Here is a 17,694-nt window from a genome sequence, read left to right on the forward strand (position 1 = left end):
CTAGAAAGTCGAGGCAAGGCTGCGGATACATCTGGACAGGAAGTAACTTTCCAATCAGAACTTTTTTCCTCTGTTTTCTGGAGAGACTATATAGCTACTGTAACGAAAAACGTAGTCAGGAAATAGAATGTGTCTTCAACTTCGTGAAGAAAACCTCACAAAGACCCCATGCGGCTATGAGCGATAGGGACAGACAGAATGGAACAATTGCCACTTAATCTTCTGTTAAGCACAGCTGCAAGGAAAAGATGGTTTGCTCTTTTAAAAAAGTTAAACCTTGAAACAAGCTGGTAGACATATAAGTGGAGAATTACACCAGCTCCACTAAACTCCTGAGGTAGAAACAAATGGTCTCGGTGGATAGGCTCCCTCTGAGAGCGGCGCAAAAAAGTCGCAAAAATTCTGTACATAGCCTGAACTTTCTTGCTTTTAGCTGCCGAGGAATGGGAGCGGTGCTTAATCAAAACGACGTCGACAGTATCGAGCATCCTGTGGTCTTTGTGAGCAGCGCGCTGGAGAAAGAGTGAGTGTTTTGTATAGGCAGTACAGGAACTGCAATGCTATCTAGCTGGATCCCACTTCGTGGTGCAGGCAGATCATTGCCCTCTGACGTGGCTGCGTAGCATGTCTCCTAAAAATGGAACGCTCCTACGCTGGAGTTTAGCTTCCCATAAACAGAGCATAGAGGACTTACATTACATAAATGAATTTCGAAACCAAATATTATTGCATACTTGAGCTCATACGAACACAAACAGCTACCTATAGCGAAACTGATTCAAAGGAACCCTCAACACTCAAAGTCTTTGGTGTCCCAGCTGATGCTTCTAAAAGGACTTGTTTTTGTACCCTAGTGGCCTAGCTAGAAAATGGAGGAAACACTTAAGCTCCGCCGTAAGGATATGACGCCATACCAATAATGAGTTGATGCCCATCTATGCGGAATTGGTCATTCACAATTTCACATTCATATTTTCCTGGAGTCTTCATACCACTCCTTGCGCAGTGGTATGGTACAGCGGTTAAGGGATGCGCCACTGCCCTGCGATGGCAGGTGCTGCCACCTGTGGGTCTTGTGCAACCTAAATCGTTCTTCCCGAGAAACCTCTCGCAATCAGCCATTAATTTAACTGCCACGATCAAGTGTGGTTTATTTTCTCATAATTCAATGGGTAGGCTGCGATGACCCCACAAAGTTGACATAACCTAGGTTGTCCATCTAGGTTTCTTCTGCGGTAGTGGCTCCCTGAACCACCCTACGCCACCTCATTTGCAGCTGACAACGCCGACAACGCCGACGCTGGATTTTCTACGCAACGGGGCCTTTAACGCTGTCGCGTTAAAACTACTTCGATTGATCAATGTTAGGAGCCGCACCTGAACTATTAAAAACTGTTATGTTACACGCAAAACCCCGAGAACACTCTCTATATCAGAGCAGAATGGGCAATGTTATCAGCAAAAGCCAAAGTTTTAGTTTTAGTTTATATAGCGAAAAGCCGTGAACTGCTGTTTTGATAATACTAAGGCATAGAGGCTAACGATATAAAGCGAATAACAACGGCAATAGCTGGAAGTCTTGTAGAACAGATGATTAAGTGCACTAGATTTGGTAAGCTTTCAGTTAACGATCAGTTTGTAGTGGACGCTTTATGACATAGTCCTATACCATTAAGAAGACCCTGAAATGATCTTGATGGGTATATTCTACTTCAACAGATGACTAGGGGTGGTTTCTGTAGGTATTTGAGTCAAATTTAAGAGCTCTGCGTGGACCCTGTAATTTAAAATAATTTTAAAAATGACTCTGCTCGCTGTAGCTCGCAACCGATCAGGGCGACACACCTCACCCCGCGTCCCCTACCCCCGTGACGTCAGTGGGCAGTGGTCTCTTCTGCCACGGACGTCATCGGGGAAGTTGACGCGCGTTAAGGTGCTTCGCCTTAATCGGTTTCGAGCTGCTGCAAGCAGCGATTTTTAAAAATTATTTCTAAATTGCAGGTTCCACGCAGAACTTTAAAATTTGGCTCGAATACCCACAAAGACCACATCTATAGATCTGTTACAGGAAAATACGCCGAAACCCATTTCGGGGTCTCCTTAAGCAAGACATTATTAATGTGTAGTACTATTCAGGGTTCCAAACAAAAATCAATTAGAATTTGTTAGAGGGAGACTTTGTTTTTATTGTGGTAAAGAAAAACCAAAAATAACTTTAATAAAACGACAAAAAGTTTGGTCTCATCAATTGCATTTCAGCGCAGGATATGCGACAGCATCCTTCTTTCACTCGCTATTCTATTCTAGTTCTCATTCTCCAATTTCAACTGCGCAAATACGCAAAATATCTGATATTGTTAGATTGCGGCGACTGCTCACACCGCTATCGGCGTAGTGGCGCAGTAGCCAAGCGATGCGCAAGAACATTGGCAGGTGTCTGTTTCAAACACAGTCACAGGTGGAGTTCTGTGAGACCCACGTTGTTATTTCCCAGCAATTCGAGAAGGAATACGTCTAGGAAGTCTTATTTTTGCGAGCACAGTCTTCCCGGAGGCTGTATGCTTTCTTCGTAGCCCTGCTGTTGCTCGAGTCATTTTCTTGCTACTCATTTTCGTCTGCGGAGTCATTCTTCGTCCTGCGTCTCTTTCCTCTCCCCTAGAAGTGGTGTGGGGCAGGAGGAGAGGGGTACGGTTCACAGAAATCGATGCTGGCGTACTGTTTTCGCCTTCATGGCCCTCTTAATACTATACATTAAATATATAAATAAAGAGCACTGTACGTGTCCGCGCTGTGATATGCAAAGAGGACCCCCGAAGTGAATGTATCCTCAAATAACAGCAATATACTCGCCATGTTAGCATATGCGGCGTTATTCTGGGATACCTTCACTAAAGCTAAAAAAGTAGCGCGGTTTATTTATAACACATATGGTAAGGCCCACACGAACAGCAGACGGTTAAAAATCGATGCAATGCAGGTTGTGCTGCTGGTGAATTAATACATCGCATTGAGCGGTGTGTTTTTTGCGAGCGCTCCAGCGTCGTGGGTCTTTCCGTCCCCCATAGCACGAGCACATATGGTTGTGTCGCTCACTCTGCCCCCACCTCGGCAAGTCTGTCGGTTCGCGCCCGCGTCGCACAATCTTGAACCCTGCCTACCTTCGCTGGAAGAGCAGAATTACCTGTGCTGGCAGTCACGTTCTCGGTACCCTTTCTGTGCAGCGTAAGTAGCGTATGTTTTAGAAACAGAGCTGTTTTTGTCCTGAACAAGCCCAGCATTGGCACGACTCAGTCAAATCGTCGCTCGAGTGGCAAACAATACAGGCCTCGGCGTTCCTAGAAGCGTTGCCATAAAGACATGCAACGTCGGATGTGCCTCTTGGGTTCGCCCGTTCTAGGCTGGGTCTGCCGCTGCACTGCCTGCCCTCTACGGGCCTAAGAGTAAGTCTATCTCCAGACTCTCAACTTCTTTTCGTAGAGGCGCCGGAAAGCCATTCCAGCTCTGACGCCGTCGAAGTGGTGTCCCGGCCAACAGCTGTTGCACCGGTTACAAAAGAACAGTGCTACTGGATCCAGATAGCACTGCACTGGTTAGCGTCCAAAGAAGAATGTCAGAGAGCATCGCGGAAAATTACGTCTTGCTCACGCACCCCCCTCCCCCGTATTCCACTACTCGGCAGTTAATAAGGATTTGCTTGTGGTGCTTGCGGAGTACCGTGGTGTCGATCGGCGAATGGTCTCCAGAACGTCTGAGTGCATGTGCCCTGACGCCTCACTGACAGCGGTCGCCTGTTGGCGTGACATAGAAGATGATGAAAAAAATTTATTAATGTGTACTTGAAGAAGGCATTTTTCATACGACAGATATAACGGGCATGCTTAAAAATTTCTGGTAGCCTCCCATTAGTATTTTCGAGGTGTGCTGTTCCTCCTTGAACTGCTCTGGACATGGCTCATGGCGCAGGGTAGTTCTAGCTTCTCTGCGCAATTTTTTAGAGGAAAAATCTTAATTGACATTTTTAACTTTTTTTGCAGGCAGTACGAACAACATGTGTTGGACTACGACTTTGCTATGCGTTCCACCAAACACCCCCAAAAAAGGTAGAAGGTTTGAAAAATTTTTTGTCGGTTTAAAGTTAGCTGTCTTCGTGTCACAGTTAAATGATCATAAGTTTCCCAAATATTCAAGTGGCCTGAATTTATGCTTTGCTGTCTGGATGCGACTCATTGATAATGCGCTTGTTTGTCAAAAGAAAACGATCTAGCAGAAATACGGCTAACAAGAAAGTTTTGCACTTGGTGTCGCTTCTATCAATAGAGGTATGCTGATACAACCGGTCCTTTTACAAGCATTCGCATAAAAATACCAGGCTCATCAAGGCAACATTTCCGAAAATAATAAATAAAACCATTAAAACTTTTATTGGTAACGAGCCGAGTGTAAACGACCGTTCCGGATACACAGCTGAAAAATTTACCGTGCAGAATACGAACCTTAATACCTGTGAAAAAGTATTGCGGCTCCTAATAAACTGTTATTAGATGCTAAAGTGCCGTTAAAAAGAACAGGGTATGGTGTAACGTTTAGTGCTCCTCGCTCCGATTTTAATGATAACCTTAAATCTATCAAGTCATGTATAGTACCATTGTTAAAGTTTTCTGCTTGGTATTGGCGTGATTTTTTTCGTCAGCCGCATTTGCATTATGCCGTTATGGTGATTTTAGGGCACAGCATGCAGTAGCCATGTATAATGAGTGAATTGTTCATGCGCATTTCCGTTGCTGTTGTATTTAGGCTGCTTTTCGTATTATCTTTCCTTCAGAATGAAACCGCCCTTAAAAAAGCTCTTCGAAATTGCCTGTTCACGGCTGGTAAGGCGCTCCACGAACTAAGACCTGTAAGTGTCAGCAACCCAGTTTTTATTATGCTGCTAATGCATAACTGTACAGACAAACGTATTGACTGAAGCTACAATTCTAGCCTTCGAGAGTTATTGTGCGTAATGGACTTGATCATTCCTTAAGTTGACTTTGCCACGTTACTTACCGTGAAATTGGGGCTATACTCGGACACAACTTAGAAACGCAGCGGCTTTTCCCAATCAAAGGACCCCTTCCAGCCAATGGCGTCGGCCGATTCTCATGACCCTGCTAGAGTGACAATGCGGGGAGCGGCGCCACAATGGAGAGAGGTGCCTGTCGCTCACCTTAGAGAGAAAGGATTATCCCCTTTCATCTACCACTCTCTGATTTGGCACACTCGCAGGGTGATGAGAATCCTCCGATGCCACTGGCTTGAAGGGGGTCCTTTGAATCTGAAAAGCCGCTGCGTTCTTAAGTTGTATCCGAATATAGTCGTTGTCAATCAGGCATTGACGCAGCGCTGAACACGGAAGCATATGCTTGGAGGACGCTTGCGTTGTTGTTACAGAAACAACCTTTACATCTACCATTTCGTCAACAAATAATTACGATTAAGGCGCTTTAAAATTACGCAGTTCTGAATTGCAGAACATTGAATTTTTTTTTAAAGCGAAATTTATTGCCCCAGAGAGAACATTGAATTGAAGCAGGCTTATTCTTTACGAAACAATTCTATTGTATAATGAAAGACACACACAAGTGGCTAGACGACTGCAAAGCTTTGGATTTTTTAAACTAATAATGTGGGAACATTTACCTTAATGTAGATCATAAGCACCTTTCTTGAATACCTGCGCAGCGGTTCCCAATTTGAGAACTGGTGATCAGGCGTGCATGTGACGCTGACAGGTGGAATATAGCATGGAACACGCGAGAGCAGGCCAGTCCAGAACATCCACGTGTTTTGGCTGTTCTAAGCTTAGGAGTCGCACCATGGCGTGCTTTCGTTTCGTCTGCGGTAGGAATAGTCCGCCAGTCATGTAAGCCAAATTACTTGTTCGGCGCGTATTGCAGTAGAATGCGGTAGGTAAACGACCTTTATAATACAGTTTTTCAGAAAGACAGACACCGCTAGCAGTACGTCGGGAGTTGTGAAAAATGGTCAAAAAAGATGCTTTACAAAAAGATCTTCATTTCTTTTCAGGAATATTTTCCCTTCAAGCCGGAGGAATTCAGGCCAATCATGGCATTTCTTGAAGTATGGACCCTTGATCACTTCCTTAATGATTACCGTCCTTAGCGCTGTTTCAGCATAAAAAGGCACTGGCCAGGAACGGGATCAAATTAAGACAATCGAAAAACTGAAAATTCATTATTGAGGAAAGGAAATGGCACATAATCTGTGTCACATCTCCGTGGGCATATGAACCGCGCCGTAAGGAAAGGGATAAAGAAGGGAGTGAGAGAAGAAAGGAAGATACAGGTGACACATGGTGGAGGGCTTCCGAATAATTTCGACCACCTGGGGATCTTTAACATGCACTGACATCGCAGAGCACACGGGCGCCTTTTGCGTTTCGCCTCAATCGAAACACGGCCGCCGCGGCCGGGTTCGAAACCGGAAACTCCGGCTCAGTAAACGAGTGCCCTAACCAGTGAGCCACCACGGCGAGTTCGTAGTTAAACCGCACATTTGATTTTCGTGCACACTGCAGTCAGTACTAGCCAAAAACGTAAGAGTGGCAGGCGATTTAAAAGTGATCATGGAGGGCTCATTCTAACAGTAGAATGGAATCGACGAGTGCTATCGTATAGTGCAAGAGACGCCTAAAGCTACAGGCATGCCCAATGTTTGCTGTTAATTATGTTTGACTGTGTAGTGGCTCGCTTCTTTAAGTGGCATGAGTCGTTCCGCCATAACCTCTGTGCGCCGCCTTACGTTTCGCATCAGCCACCCTAAAGCCGTTAGTCACCCTGGTTCTGCGTGTTTCAAGTCAATTTTCTAGCGAACTGTTAGCGACTTGAACAAGGCGTCCGCCAATGCCGCGACCCACCATGTACCTGAGTGCTTCGAGTTAATCATTGAAGGAGTAATTAAATGATGCCCCAGCCCACCGCTCGTGTTTAAGTCCTGCTTTCTTGAACATCAGTTTTAATTGTGACGCAAACATGGAATATTGTAAGATGCTGTTAAGCACGTATTGATTGGAGTAGTCATAGCTTCTGATGCGGAGCTTAGTGTAGCCCTTGAAGTTTGTTCTGCGCTAGCACCGAGTAGCTAAAAATGACACGGAAAGCCAAAGGGATGCGTTTTTCGCAATAAACCTCCGGGATCTAGATCTGCGTTTTTGGATCTACGGATACGTTGGTTGTTATGGTGCAATATTATGATGCGCAAAAAAATTGCTTTCATGAGCAACTTCACGTTGAGACAATACGCTTGCCCAATAATTTCTAGGAATGCCTTCAGAGGCCCTCTGAGGTACTAATAAATAAATAAGACCCATTAAGGTTGTGTCGTGTAACAAGCACTGCGAATATGACTTTTTGATGGGCGGGTATCTATATACGGTGATTGCTAAGTGTGTTTTGATTAGTAGGCTACGAGTTTAAAATTAAGTGATGGACTTGAAATGTGCGAGGCTCAAATCCCCGTCAAGAACGTCCGCTTTCGAGAGAGCACACCACTTCTTGATGCACCAACTTACCAATGGCGATGCACTAATCCCGCACGATGTACTCGACAAAATGCATTAGCCCTACTATTAGTAAAGTATTCGGAAGAGCGGTCTAACTTGTTTGTTTAGCCGCCATGCGGCGTATGACAGGGGACTAAAGGCTGTATATTGTCTGGAAAAAAATGCCAGTTCACTTGCGTAATTCAGCCAAATTCTTACTAGGTGTGCTAGCATTCGGTTTTTATATCTAGTTATTCATTTACAAATACAGCAGGCCTTTCTCGGCCCATACCGGAATCGATATAAGGTAGGAAAAATTACAACAGCGAATTAAATAAGGGAAACAAGTATAGACGCAGATAAACACAAAATAACAATTCATCATTACAGAGGCTTCCCTTCAGCTCCGCTGTTCGGATCAGTTGTCCACGGATTGAAGCTGTTTGGATAACCATAATGAGTTAATGCTCGTATATGCAGACTTAGGGATTCTCTGCTTTACATTTATAGATCCCCGGGTGCCTGCAGTGGTGCAACGGTTAAGAGATACACCACTCCACTGCAATGGCAAGAGCTGCCGTCGATGGGGCTAGTGAGTCGCAGGTTGCACTTCCCGAGCAACCTCCCGCGACAAATCAATAATTGAAATGCCACATGCTGCGGTGGCCAGCTTGCCCACAAGGCGGCGGAAGGGGGCAAAAGGGCCACCTGATAGGTGTATTATTTATATACATACACCTGAGCAGGTAGCACACAACACAGTGGGCAGGTGGACAGCCTGCCACAAAGCAGGCTTCAGACAACCACACAAGCAGACAAACACACAAATGCTAGGTGCGGGGAATGGTCACTGTAAGTGCTCGCGCGCTAAAAAATTGACCGGACAGTTTCTATAGGTTAACACGAGATTTAGTGACAGCTGTTAAGATAGTTTTAGTTAACGATATGCTGCGGTAGAGAATATGGAAGCGATCTGACATTCTTATAATTCTAGGGTGCTATTTTAGTCCAGTAGCTCCTATAGTGACCATTCTCCGCATTTAGCCGTTGCCTATTTCTCTTTTTGTTTGTCTGCCTCTCTTTTTCTCTGAAGCCTGCCGGTTGGCAGGCTGCCCACCAGGTCCTGGGCAACCTTCCCACGTGTGCGCTTATAAATATTGTCAAGGACTAGAAGAAGACGAAATGGGCAGTCACGAGGACCCACAGCCAATAAATCATCCATCATCATCCGCCATGTCATCCTGTTTAATCGGCTTGCCTTCACGTGACACTTGCTTGAGGTGCAGGTTAATAATGGCCATCTTGATCCTGGAGCTTCGGCGTCCTGCGTCTACCGTTGTCGTCGGCCGTGTGCTCCTGGCCCGCACCGCCCGGCAGTGTCCTAGCCTGCCTGACCAGTGCCAACCTCGCCGCTCGCCCAACCCCCGTCTCCCACCCCGACCAGAAGACACAACAAACTGATGATGCTGTCATGAGGAGGCCCCTTGCACAAGCCGTTTGGTGCATCCATGGGCCTCGGCCGTCGACTCCTGGTGATCTGTGGCCCGGAAGCTTCCTGGACCAGCGCTCATCTGATCATCTTCTCACCCACCGTGGAGGCCAGCCCTTCACCTTATTCATTTCCTCTGTCAACCATTCTTCCCCGCCCATCGTCATGTTGCGCCTCGCTTCGTGAACGCCCTTCTTTTAGTTCGCTAACGGGGCGACCGCTCGGTGGCCCCAGGTAATGTCACGTACTAGAAAACGAAGCGGGCATTAGAGCGGGCAGGAGCGCTCGCGCTAGGTCGCGTCCCTTTAAATCATGCCGTCATCATCCGCCATGGCGTTATCACCGGCTGACCGTCACGTAACTATATATACACCTGACAGGTTACCCACTTGCCACTGTCCACCAGCGCAGGTGGCAGTTCAATACATGATTGGCCGTGAGAGGTTGCTTAGCAAGTGCGACCTCGATCTCACGAACTCCATCGACGGCAGCCCTTGCCATTGCAGGCCAGTGGCGTACGGCTTAACCACTGCACCACTGCGTCGGAAGTAGTATGAGGACTCCCACATATCCATGATTGCAGAGAATGACCAAGTCTGCATACATGAGCATTAACTCATTATCGCTGTCTGAACAATTTCCATCCGTGAATATTGGAACTGAAAACCAGAACCAAAGTGAAACCGAAATCCTAGGAAACTTGGAATCTGCGAAAAAAACATTAAAAACCTCTAATTAAATTAAGCTATTCTAGGTTTGACTGAAAAATATAAATTATATAACGCACTAAAACTTTTTGTTTAGTGTTTTGTCTCAGTACTAATTGTTTTTTACCTGATTTTTTTTCAAGTCATGTGTGCACTACGACCTTGTCCCGACGGATATTTCTGTCGTCCTTGGAGGAGTGCGCTATATGATGAAAGCTGCCACCGTTGCTGCTGCTCATAACTAGACTGCATGGAATTTAATGCTGATAAATTTCTGAGCAAATATAAATAAAGCATTTGTGCCACATTTTGTTTTCAATCCTTTTTTTACAGGCAGCAAAGATAAATAAAGGCTTTGGGCAACATCTTGCGTTCAACACTTCATTGCGAAAGCAATTCTAGCCTTACACCCTGTGTTTCAGCTGTCTGTGTCTGCGTATAAAGCCTCTTAGTAGCAAGTGTAAATGGCTCACTGGGTCAATGGACACCTCACTCGGTCTGTGAATAGGTGGTGGAGCCCACCTATAAACTAAGGAAGTTATTCGCCTAGTTTACCTGAAAATTGAGGCTGCTATTCGCCTTTGCTTTTCTCAGGACCAGCAGAAAGTTTAGGTTTCGTTCACTTTGAGGTAAGGAACGCCACTTAACTGGCTCGCTAGGTTAGTGGACACTTGAGTCACGTTTAGAGGTACGAGGCGGTGGCGGTCACCCGCAAAATTCCGTGCTTTGGCGCAATATTTTGTTCTTAGCAATGCTAAAACCAGCAGCCACTTTTTTTTTAATACTACGATAGCATAAGTTTAAAGCGGATACTCTGCGATTACATTAAAAGGCTGCTTTCCAGGACTGAACATTTGAGCTTAGTAATTTGGCTGACACGCCGCAGTTGACTATTAGGTTATCTTTAATTCTGCAGGGCGAGTTGCTTAGTCTGATTTTGGAACCACTTTCCACAAGAAACTTATATAGACGCAGGGCAGTCGGCCGAGTTAGAGCATTTTATCATCATCCGCAGCTTAGTTATGTACACTGCGAGAGACAGGCCTGCTCTATTTCCCTCCCTTAAAGTGGTCCTGTACCGCCTGCGGCCATCTTCGCAACCTTCCTAATCTTATCTTTTCAGCTGCCTTTCTGCCGCCCGCTGCTACGCTTGCGCTCTCTTTCATTCCACTCATTTACCTTTAACGACTGTCGGTTATCTTGTTTTCAAATTAGATGCCCTGTCCATGCCCACCTTCTTCTTGCCTTCGGCAATGACGTAATAAACTCGCGTTATTTCCCGGACTAAGTCTATGGTCTTCCAGTATATAGAGCTCTGCCTATATCTCCATTGCCATAGCGCGCTGCGTCGTTAACTTCAGCCTTTTCTTCAATATGCACACAACTGCTCAGTAGGTGGGTACCGGTAAGACAGTACTGTTACATACTTTCCTGTTATGGGGTGTTAGTAGGATGTAGACGTCTTCGGAAAGGTGCGTTGTAGCGGTCACAGAATCGCAAGGTCTCGAATTAGCTTAGACATAATAGGGAACCAAGAAACTAGCAAAGCGGAAGCCCATTAACGAGATATCGGAAAGAGGGGAAGTAGATATATTCAGGACATCGCAGCAGAACAGATATTTGGCTTGAGCTGGAGAAGCCGATCTTAATGTTGAAACACTTACAGCTATCATTACGTAGTGCGCAGTAGAGGTAGGCGGTAGGATGTTTGGACAGGATACCGGCAAGTTATCTCAGGAGACGAAAGAACTAACCAAGAAACGGCAGAGCATAAAAGCGTCTAACCGCACAGACAGAATGGAACTAGCAGAACTATCAAAGTTAATAAATAAGCACACGGCAGCAGACATCAGAAAGTTTAATATGGCGAGAATTGAGAATGCCCTAAAGAACGGAGGTAGCCTAAAAGCGTTTAAAAGTAAACTACGCATAGGTAAAAACCAGTTGTATGCGCAAGAGACAAAGAGGGCAATGCCATTAGCAATATGTATAAGATAGTTAAAGTAGCCGAAGAGTTCCACACAAATCTGTACAGTACCCAGAGTCATAACAACGTTAATGAGAGAGGATTTAGAGCGCTGCAATGGGAAATCCCGCCAGTAACTAAAGAGCAAGTAAAGAAAGAGTTGGGAACGATGCAAAGGAGGAAAGCAACTGGTGACGATCAGGTGTCAGGAGATCTGTTGAAGGGGGGGGGGGGAAGATTAGGCTAGAAAAGCTAGTCATCCTGCATACGGAATACCTTGAGATCTCAAGTATATCAGAGGCTCGGAAGAGCGCTAACATTGACTGAAAACATAAGAAAGCAGGCGTCAAGGACTTCAAAAATTACAGTCCAATCATCCTATTGTTTGTTGCCTTCAAGGTATTTACTAAGGTAATCCCTAATATAGTCAGAACAATCTTAGACTTCAATCAACCATATGGTGAAGCAGGCTTTCGTAAATTAGGCTCCGCAGTAGTGTATTCACACTGTCATTCAGGGGCTAGGGAAATGCGCGGAATATAACCAACCCCTATTTAAAGCCTCGATTGATTTCTAGGTTTTTTGTTTTCAATTACAACTATGACGTCATTTTCTGGCGTTTGTTGTGTGACCTACTCTGCTATCTTTGTTTCTTAACGTTAAACATAATTTTCCTTGTTATAGATTTCTACGCGGTCCTCAATTTCAGTTCACCCTTATCGTTAACCTCCACGTTTATATTTTAAAAGTAAATTAATAGAAAGCAGCAAAAAAACTTCCACATGCCGCCGTTATTATCTGAACCGACGACCTCCGAATTTCGAGTCCGGAGCTCCTCCAACTGAACTACGGCGACGGCTGTGCGTTGTTCGTCTTCGGGGGTATTTATGAGCAATATTAACTCAACCTTGACAGTGGTCGACAGCGCCTAACTGCACATAAATACCCCGATTGAAGAAAATTCGACTGCCGTCGCCGTAGGTCAGTTGGTAGCGTATCGGACGCGAAATTTTCAGGCAGTGGGCTCAGAACCCACCGGCGGCATTTCGTTGTTTTTCTTCAACTTTATAATGAATTATGTTTAAAACAACCATCCTATTTGTTGTGTATCAGACGGACGCCAGGCTGGAACTGAACAAACGTTTATTGAGACAGTGCCTTTTTATAGGCCGATGAACATGTGATCTGCCGACGACTGCTTGCGTGGCTGATAAGCGATACATGAAAATGCAGTTTAAAACATGCGCTATCAGTATACCACACTCCTTTCTCCTAAGATTTGCACAATCCAAAACGGACTAGCTAGCCATTAATGCCATAACGCAGGACAGGCCGTCGAACACGCGTTGATCTTCGCGGCTCGACCGGTACTTGGGTGGCTTGGCCTGGACTCGCCCCAGGGGTTGCTTCTGGGCTAGCAGACAGCGGCTGTGGCTGCCTGGCTGTAGGAGGAAGCCTGACGTGGTAGTCCTCACTTGTGACTGGGTCAACTACGAGCCGCGTCCAGGCGCTCCTCAACTGGTTGCGGTGCCTGTGATGACGCTCGCCGTTGTTTAGCTGTACCACGTACGACACCGGACCTCTGACTGCCACAACACTGGCAGCCTTCCACCTTGGACCTGGGCAAAAGCTTTTAGCGTAGACCGCGTCACCGACACGAAACCTCTTAGTCTCCGGTCGTTGTAACTCAGGCGCGTGTTGCCGGTCCGGATGGAGTCTGTCTAACGCTGACCTCAGTCTTCGTCCGAACATTAACTCTGCTGGCGATTTTCCCGTGACCGAATGTGGCGTCGTGTGTTGCTTAAACAGAAACCGGGAAATCTTGCACTGTGTCGAACCTTCCTGCTGCTTCTTCAATGCTTCTTTAACTTCTCTTACCATCCTCTCCGCCCTACCATTGCTGGCTGGATGATAAGGTGCAGTGAAAATTGCACGCACGCCATTACACTTCAAAAACATTTGCAACTCTGTGCTAGTGAAAGCTGTGCCGTTATCTGAAACGATAACGTCCGGTACACCATGTGTCGCAAACATCTTCCTTAAGCTGTTGACGACAGCCGTAGCTTTCATGGATGGCATGATTTCGACTTCAGCCCAATTGCTGTACGCGTCTACCACGACTAAGAAAACGTCTCCTTTGACTGGGCCAGCGAAATCAATGTGCAGTCGACTCCAAGGCTGATCTGGCTTGATCCAAAAATGCACTGGAGCCTTGGCATCACTTTGCCGGTTATTCTGGCACGGATGACAGTGCCGAACAAACTCCTCAATTTCGTGGTCCATCTTCGGCCACCACATGAGCCCTCTAGCTGATGCTTTCATGGCACTCATCCCTGGATGATTTGCATGCAGGAGTTGCAGCACATTCGCTCTTGCTGCGGTTGGAATTATGACGCGATTCCCCCACAGTATGCAATCACGATGCAATGACAACTCCGACCGTCTCACCTCATAAGGCGCAAACTTGCTGTCCACTTGTGTTGACGGCCAGCCACTGAGTAGCCATTCCTTTACCCGGGATAGAGCCGAGTCCTTTTTGATCAGCGCAGCAATGTCCGCCGCTTGCAGCGGTGCGCAGTCGACCGCTTCCAACAAGAGCACGTCCCCAGGCGGTCTTGGCTCGTCCTCGTCTCCCGGGGCTGGTAGACGACTGAGTGCATCGGCGTTGGAGTTGTCTTGGCCTCGTCTTTACTCAAGGTGGTAGTTATACGCAGACAACAGTAAAATCCAACGCAGCATTCTGGGCGACGCAACTTCGGGCACTCGCTTGTCCGTGTTAAACAGGCCGAGTAACGGCTTGTGGTCTGTTATCACTGTAAATTCTCGCCCAGCTAGGTACTGGTGGAACTTTTTTACGCCAAAGACCACAGCCAAGCCCTCTCTATCAATCTGAGCATAGTGTCGTTCACTGACGCCAAGAGTGCGAGAAGCATAAGCTATGGGCTGCTCCTTCCCGTCATCCGCACGATGGGCTAGCACTGCCCCCACCCCCACAGGCGATGCATCGCAGCACAAAATTAAAGGACGCTTGCAATCGTAGGGCACAAGTACGGCGTCTGAGCTGAGTAAATTTTTCAGTCTCTCAAAAGCCCGCTGATGCTCACCTGTCCACTTCCATTCGTGGTCACGGTCTAGCAGTCGATAAAGTGGTTCGGCCGCTTCCGTCCTGCCCTTGAGGAAACTGCTGTAGAAATTCAGCAATCCCAAAAAGGCTTGCAGCTCCTTTTTGCTTGCGGGCGCAGGCGCTTGCTGGATGGCGTCCGTCTTGCTTCGGCTGGGATGTACTCCTGAGTCATCAATCCTGTGTCCCAAGAATTCGATGCTCGTCTGGTTAAATTCACACTTGTCCTTGTTTACTCGTAGCTGTGCCTTCTGCAGACGCGATAGCACAGTCTCTAATCTCTCGGCGTGCTCTTCGGCGTTACATCCAGAAATTAATATGTCATCCAGATAAGCTTTCACTCCGGGAACGCCCGCTAACAGCGTGTCGATGACTCGTTGAAAAACCCAAGGTGCGACCGAAATGCCAAACGGCAGCCGCTTAACCTTGTACAGTCCCTTTATCGTGTTAACTGTGAGCACCTCAGCCGTCTCGTCGTCTAGCGTAAGCTGCTGATAAGCTTGGGCTAGATCCAACTTGGTAAAAAACTTGCTTGAACTTAGAGCTGTGAGCATTTCCGCTGTAGTGGGCAAGGGGTATCCACTGCTCTTAATAGCTTTGTTTACGGTACTGCGATAGTCGCCGCAAAGACGTAAAGTTCCATCTTTTTCTTACCACTACCAGTGGTGTTGCCCAGTTGGAGTAGCTGACGGGCTCCCATACACCTTGTTGCACCAAGCGGTCCACTTCGTTGGCCACGTCGTCCTTGAGGGCCAATGAAACTGGTCGACTTTTGAGGAACACCGGTTGGGCGTCATCTTTCAGTTCGATGTGAACTGGCGGTCCGTTGAAGCCAGGAAGGTCTCTGCGAAACACCTCGGGAAATCGCGAAGGCACGTCCTCCACGTTTACTTGCTGTATACCCGGCAAGCCAATACCTAACGGGTTAAACCAGTTTCTCCCAATCAGGCTGTTGCCTTGCTTCTGTACTACGAGCAAAGGTAGCTTTGCCTTCCTGCCTTTGAATTCCACCAAGACACTTGCTTGACCCAGCACGGGTAACGCCTCCTTTGACCAGGTTACGATAGTTGTTCCAGAATCTTGCAGTGGTATTTTACCGTGATTCCTTTCAACAACCCTGAACGTATCTTCACTCACAATTGAGCACGATGCGCCAGAATCAACCTCCATCGGAACTTCTTGCCCTTCAATCGTTACTTTAACCATGAACTTCTGTTCTTGCTCATTCACTTCGCACAGGGAAAACAACGCACTCATTTCGTACACGCCCTTACTCTTATCTCCTTTCTTCTTTTGCTCATACGCTGTCTTCCGAGCAGTTCTACTGTCGTCTTTCGACCGACAAGCCTTAGCTATATGTCCAACCCTTTTGCAGTTGAAGCATGTCGCCGTTCTAAAACGGCACAAATGTGGAGCGTGCTTACCGTTGCACCGGTAACAGCTGGACCCCTCCGCTGGGGTGTCTTGCTTCGCACGGGTTGCTTGTACCATTTCCTGGCAGTCCGTCTCGTATCGACCGTGTTTGCGTATGTCTCGCTGTTGCTTAGCGGTTGCTTCTGCAGTTGTGGCCAAGTCATACGCAACCTTAAACGTAAGGCTGTGTTCTGCGAGAAGTCGCTGTTGAACCCCTTCGTTCCGGAGTCCGCATACGAAACGATCCCGCATCATGACGTCCAACGGGAGTTGGGCGCTGCCAAAACCGCAGTCTTCGGCTAGCTTCCGAAGCGCCGTGACGTAGTCCGCAACCGATTCCTGGCAGCCTGGTTTCGCCTGTAGAACAAAAACCTTGCATACAGCTCCGAAGGCTTTGGATGCAGGTGCTTGCGAACGGCAGTCTTGATTTCTTCGTAGGTTGCTGCTGTCGGTCTTTCTGGCTTCACCAAAGTTACGATGAGCCCGTACACTTCTTCGCCGCAGCTGCTCAACAGGACTGCTCTTTTCTGCTCTTCTTTCGTTATCTGGTTCGCTTCGCAGAACATTTCCAGGCGCTCGACGTATTCGTCCCATGACGCGTTCGTGCCGAGACGATACTCGCCGATCCTGCCGACGGCCATCGCCGTCGCTGCCTCGTCGCCAACTGTTGTGTATCAGACGGACGCCAGGCTGGAACTGAACAAACGTTTATTGAGACAGTGCCTTTTTATAGGCCGATGAACATGTGATCTGCCGACGACTGCTTGCGTGGCTGATAAGCGATACATGAAAATGCAGTTTAAAACATGCGCTATCAGTATACCACACTATTAATCTCCCATTTATGCACACCACAAAAAAAAACCATCTCTCATGCTTAGTGGTTTTGGTGAGTGTTGGCTTCCGTCATGGTATGTCATAAGGAGCCCCTCTTTTCCCTTGTCTTTTTTGCTTAGGTAACGAGGGTCTCGGTTCTGGCAGCCTTGATGCCATAGGTAGCGTAAGAGGGTTCTCACTCAACTTCCAAACTCACCGTTAGATCACGTTCCTACGTGGTACTAGCGGTAATACAGGACGCACTACGTCCATCGCTTTGGACGAGGGTGGCGCTGATGAATACTCTCAAGGTTTGGCTACACTACACATAAACACCCTCGAAAGCGAAAGGTTGGAAAGGCGTCGCCGTAGCTAAGTTGGTGGAGCACTTGACGCGAAATTCGGAGGTCGTGGGTTGGGATCCTATTGGCGGCATGTGGTTGTCTTTTCTTCTGCTTTGTAGTCAATTATGTTTTAAAAAATTACCATATTAATCTCCCACTGAAGCACACCAAAAGGTGTAAAAAAAAGCCATCCCCTATGCTCCTTGGTTTCGGTGACTGTTGGCTACCGTCATAGAAGGGAACATGTTAGCCAGTAGAGCGTAAGTACATGCCCCCCCGCCCCCTCCTCCCCGCCCCC

The 17,694-nt window shown here is 47.1% G+C and overlaps 1 pseudogene; it reads right to left on the reverse strand.

Annotated features, from left to right (window-relative positions):
* Positions 1-2,623: 2,623 nt before the first annotated feature.
* LOC144124041 (uncharacterized) lies at positions 2,624-17,029 on the reverse strand (annotated as a pseudogene).
* Between the last annotated feature and the right edge of the window lie 665 nt (positions 17,030-17,694).

Source organism: Amblyomma americanum, chromosome 3 (genome assembly GCF_052857255.1).
Source record: "Amblyomma americanum isolate KBUSLIRL-KWMA chromosome 3, ASM5285725v1, whole genome shotgun sequence".
In the NCBI taxonomy this organism is placed as follows: Eukaryota; Metazoa; Arthropoda; class Arachnida; order Ixodida; family Ixodidae; genus Amblyomma; species Amblyomma americanum.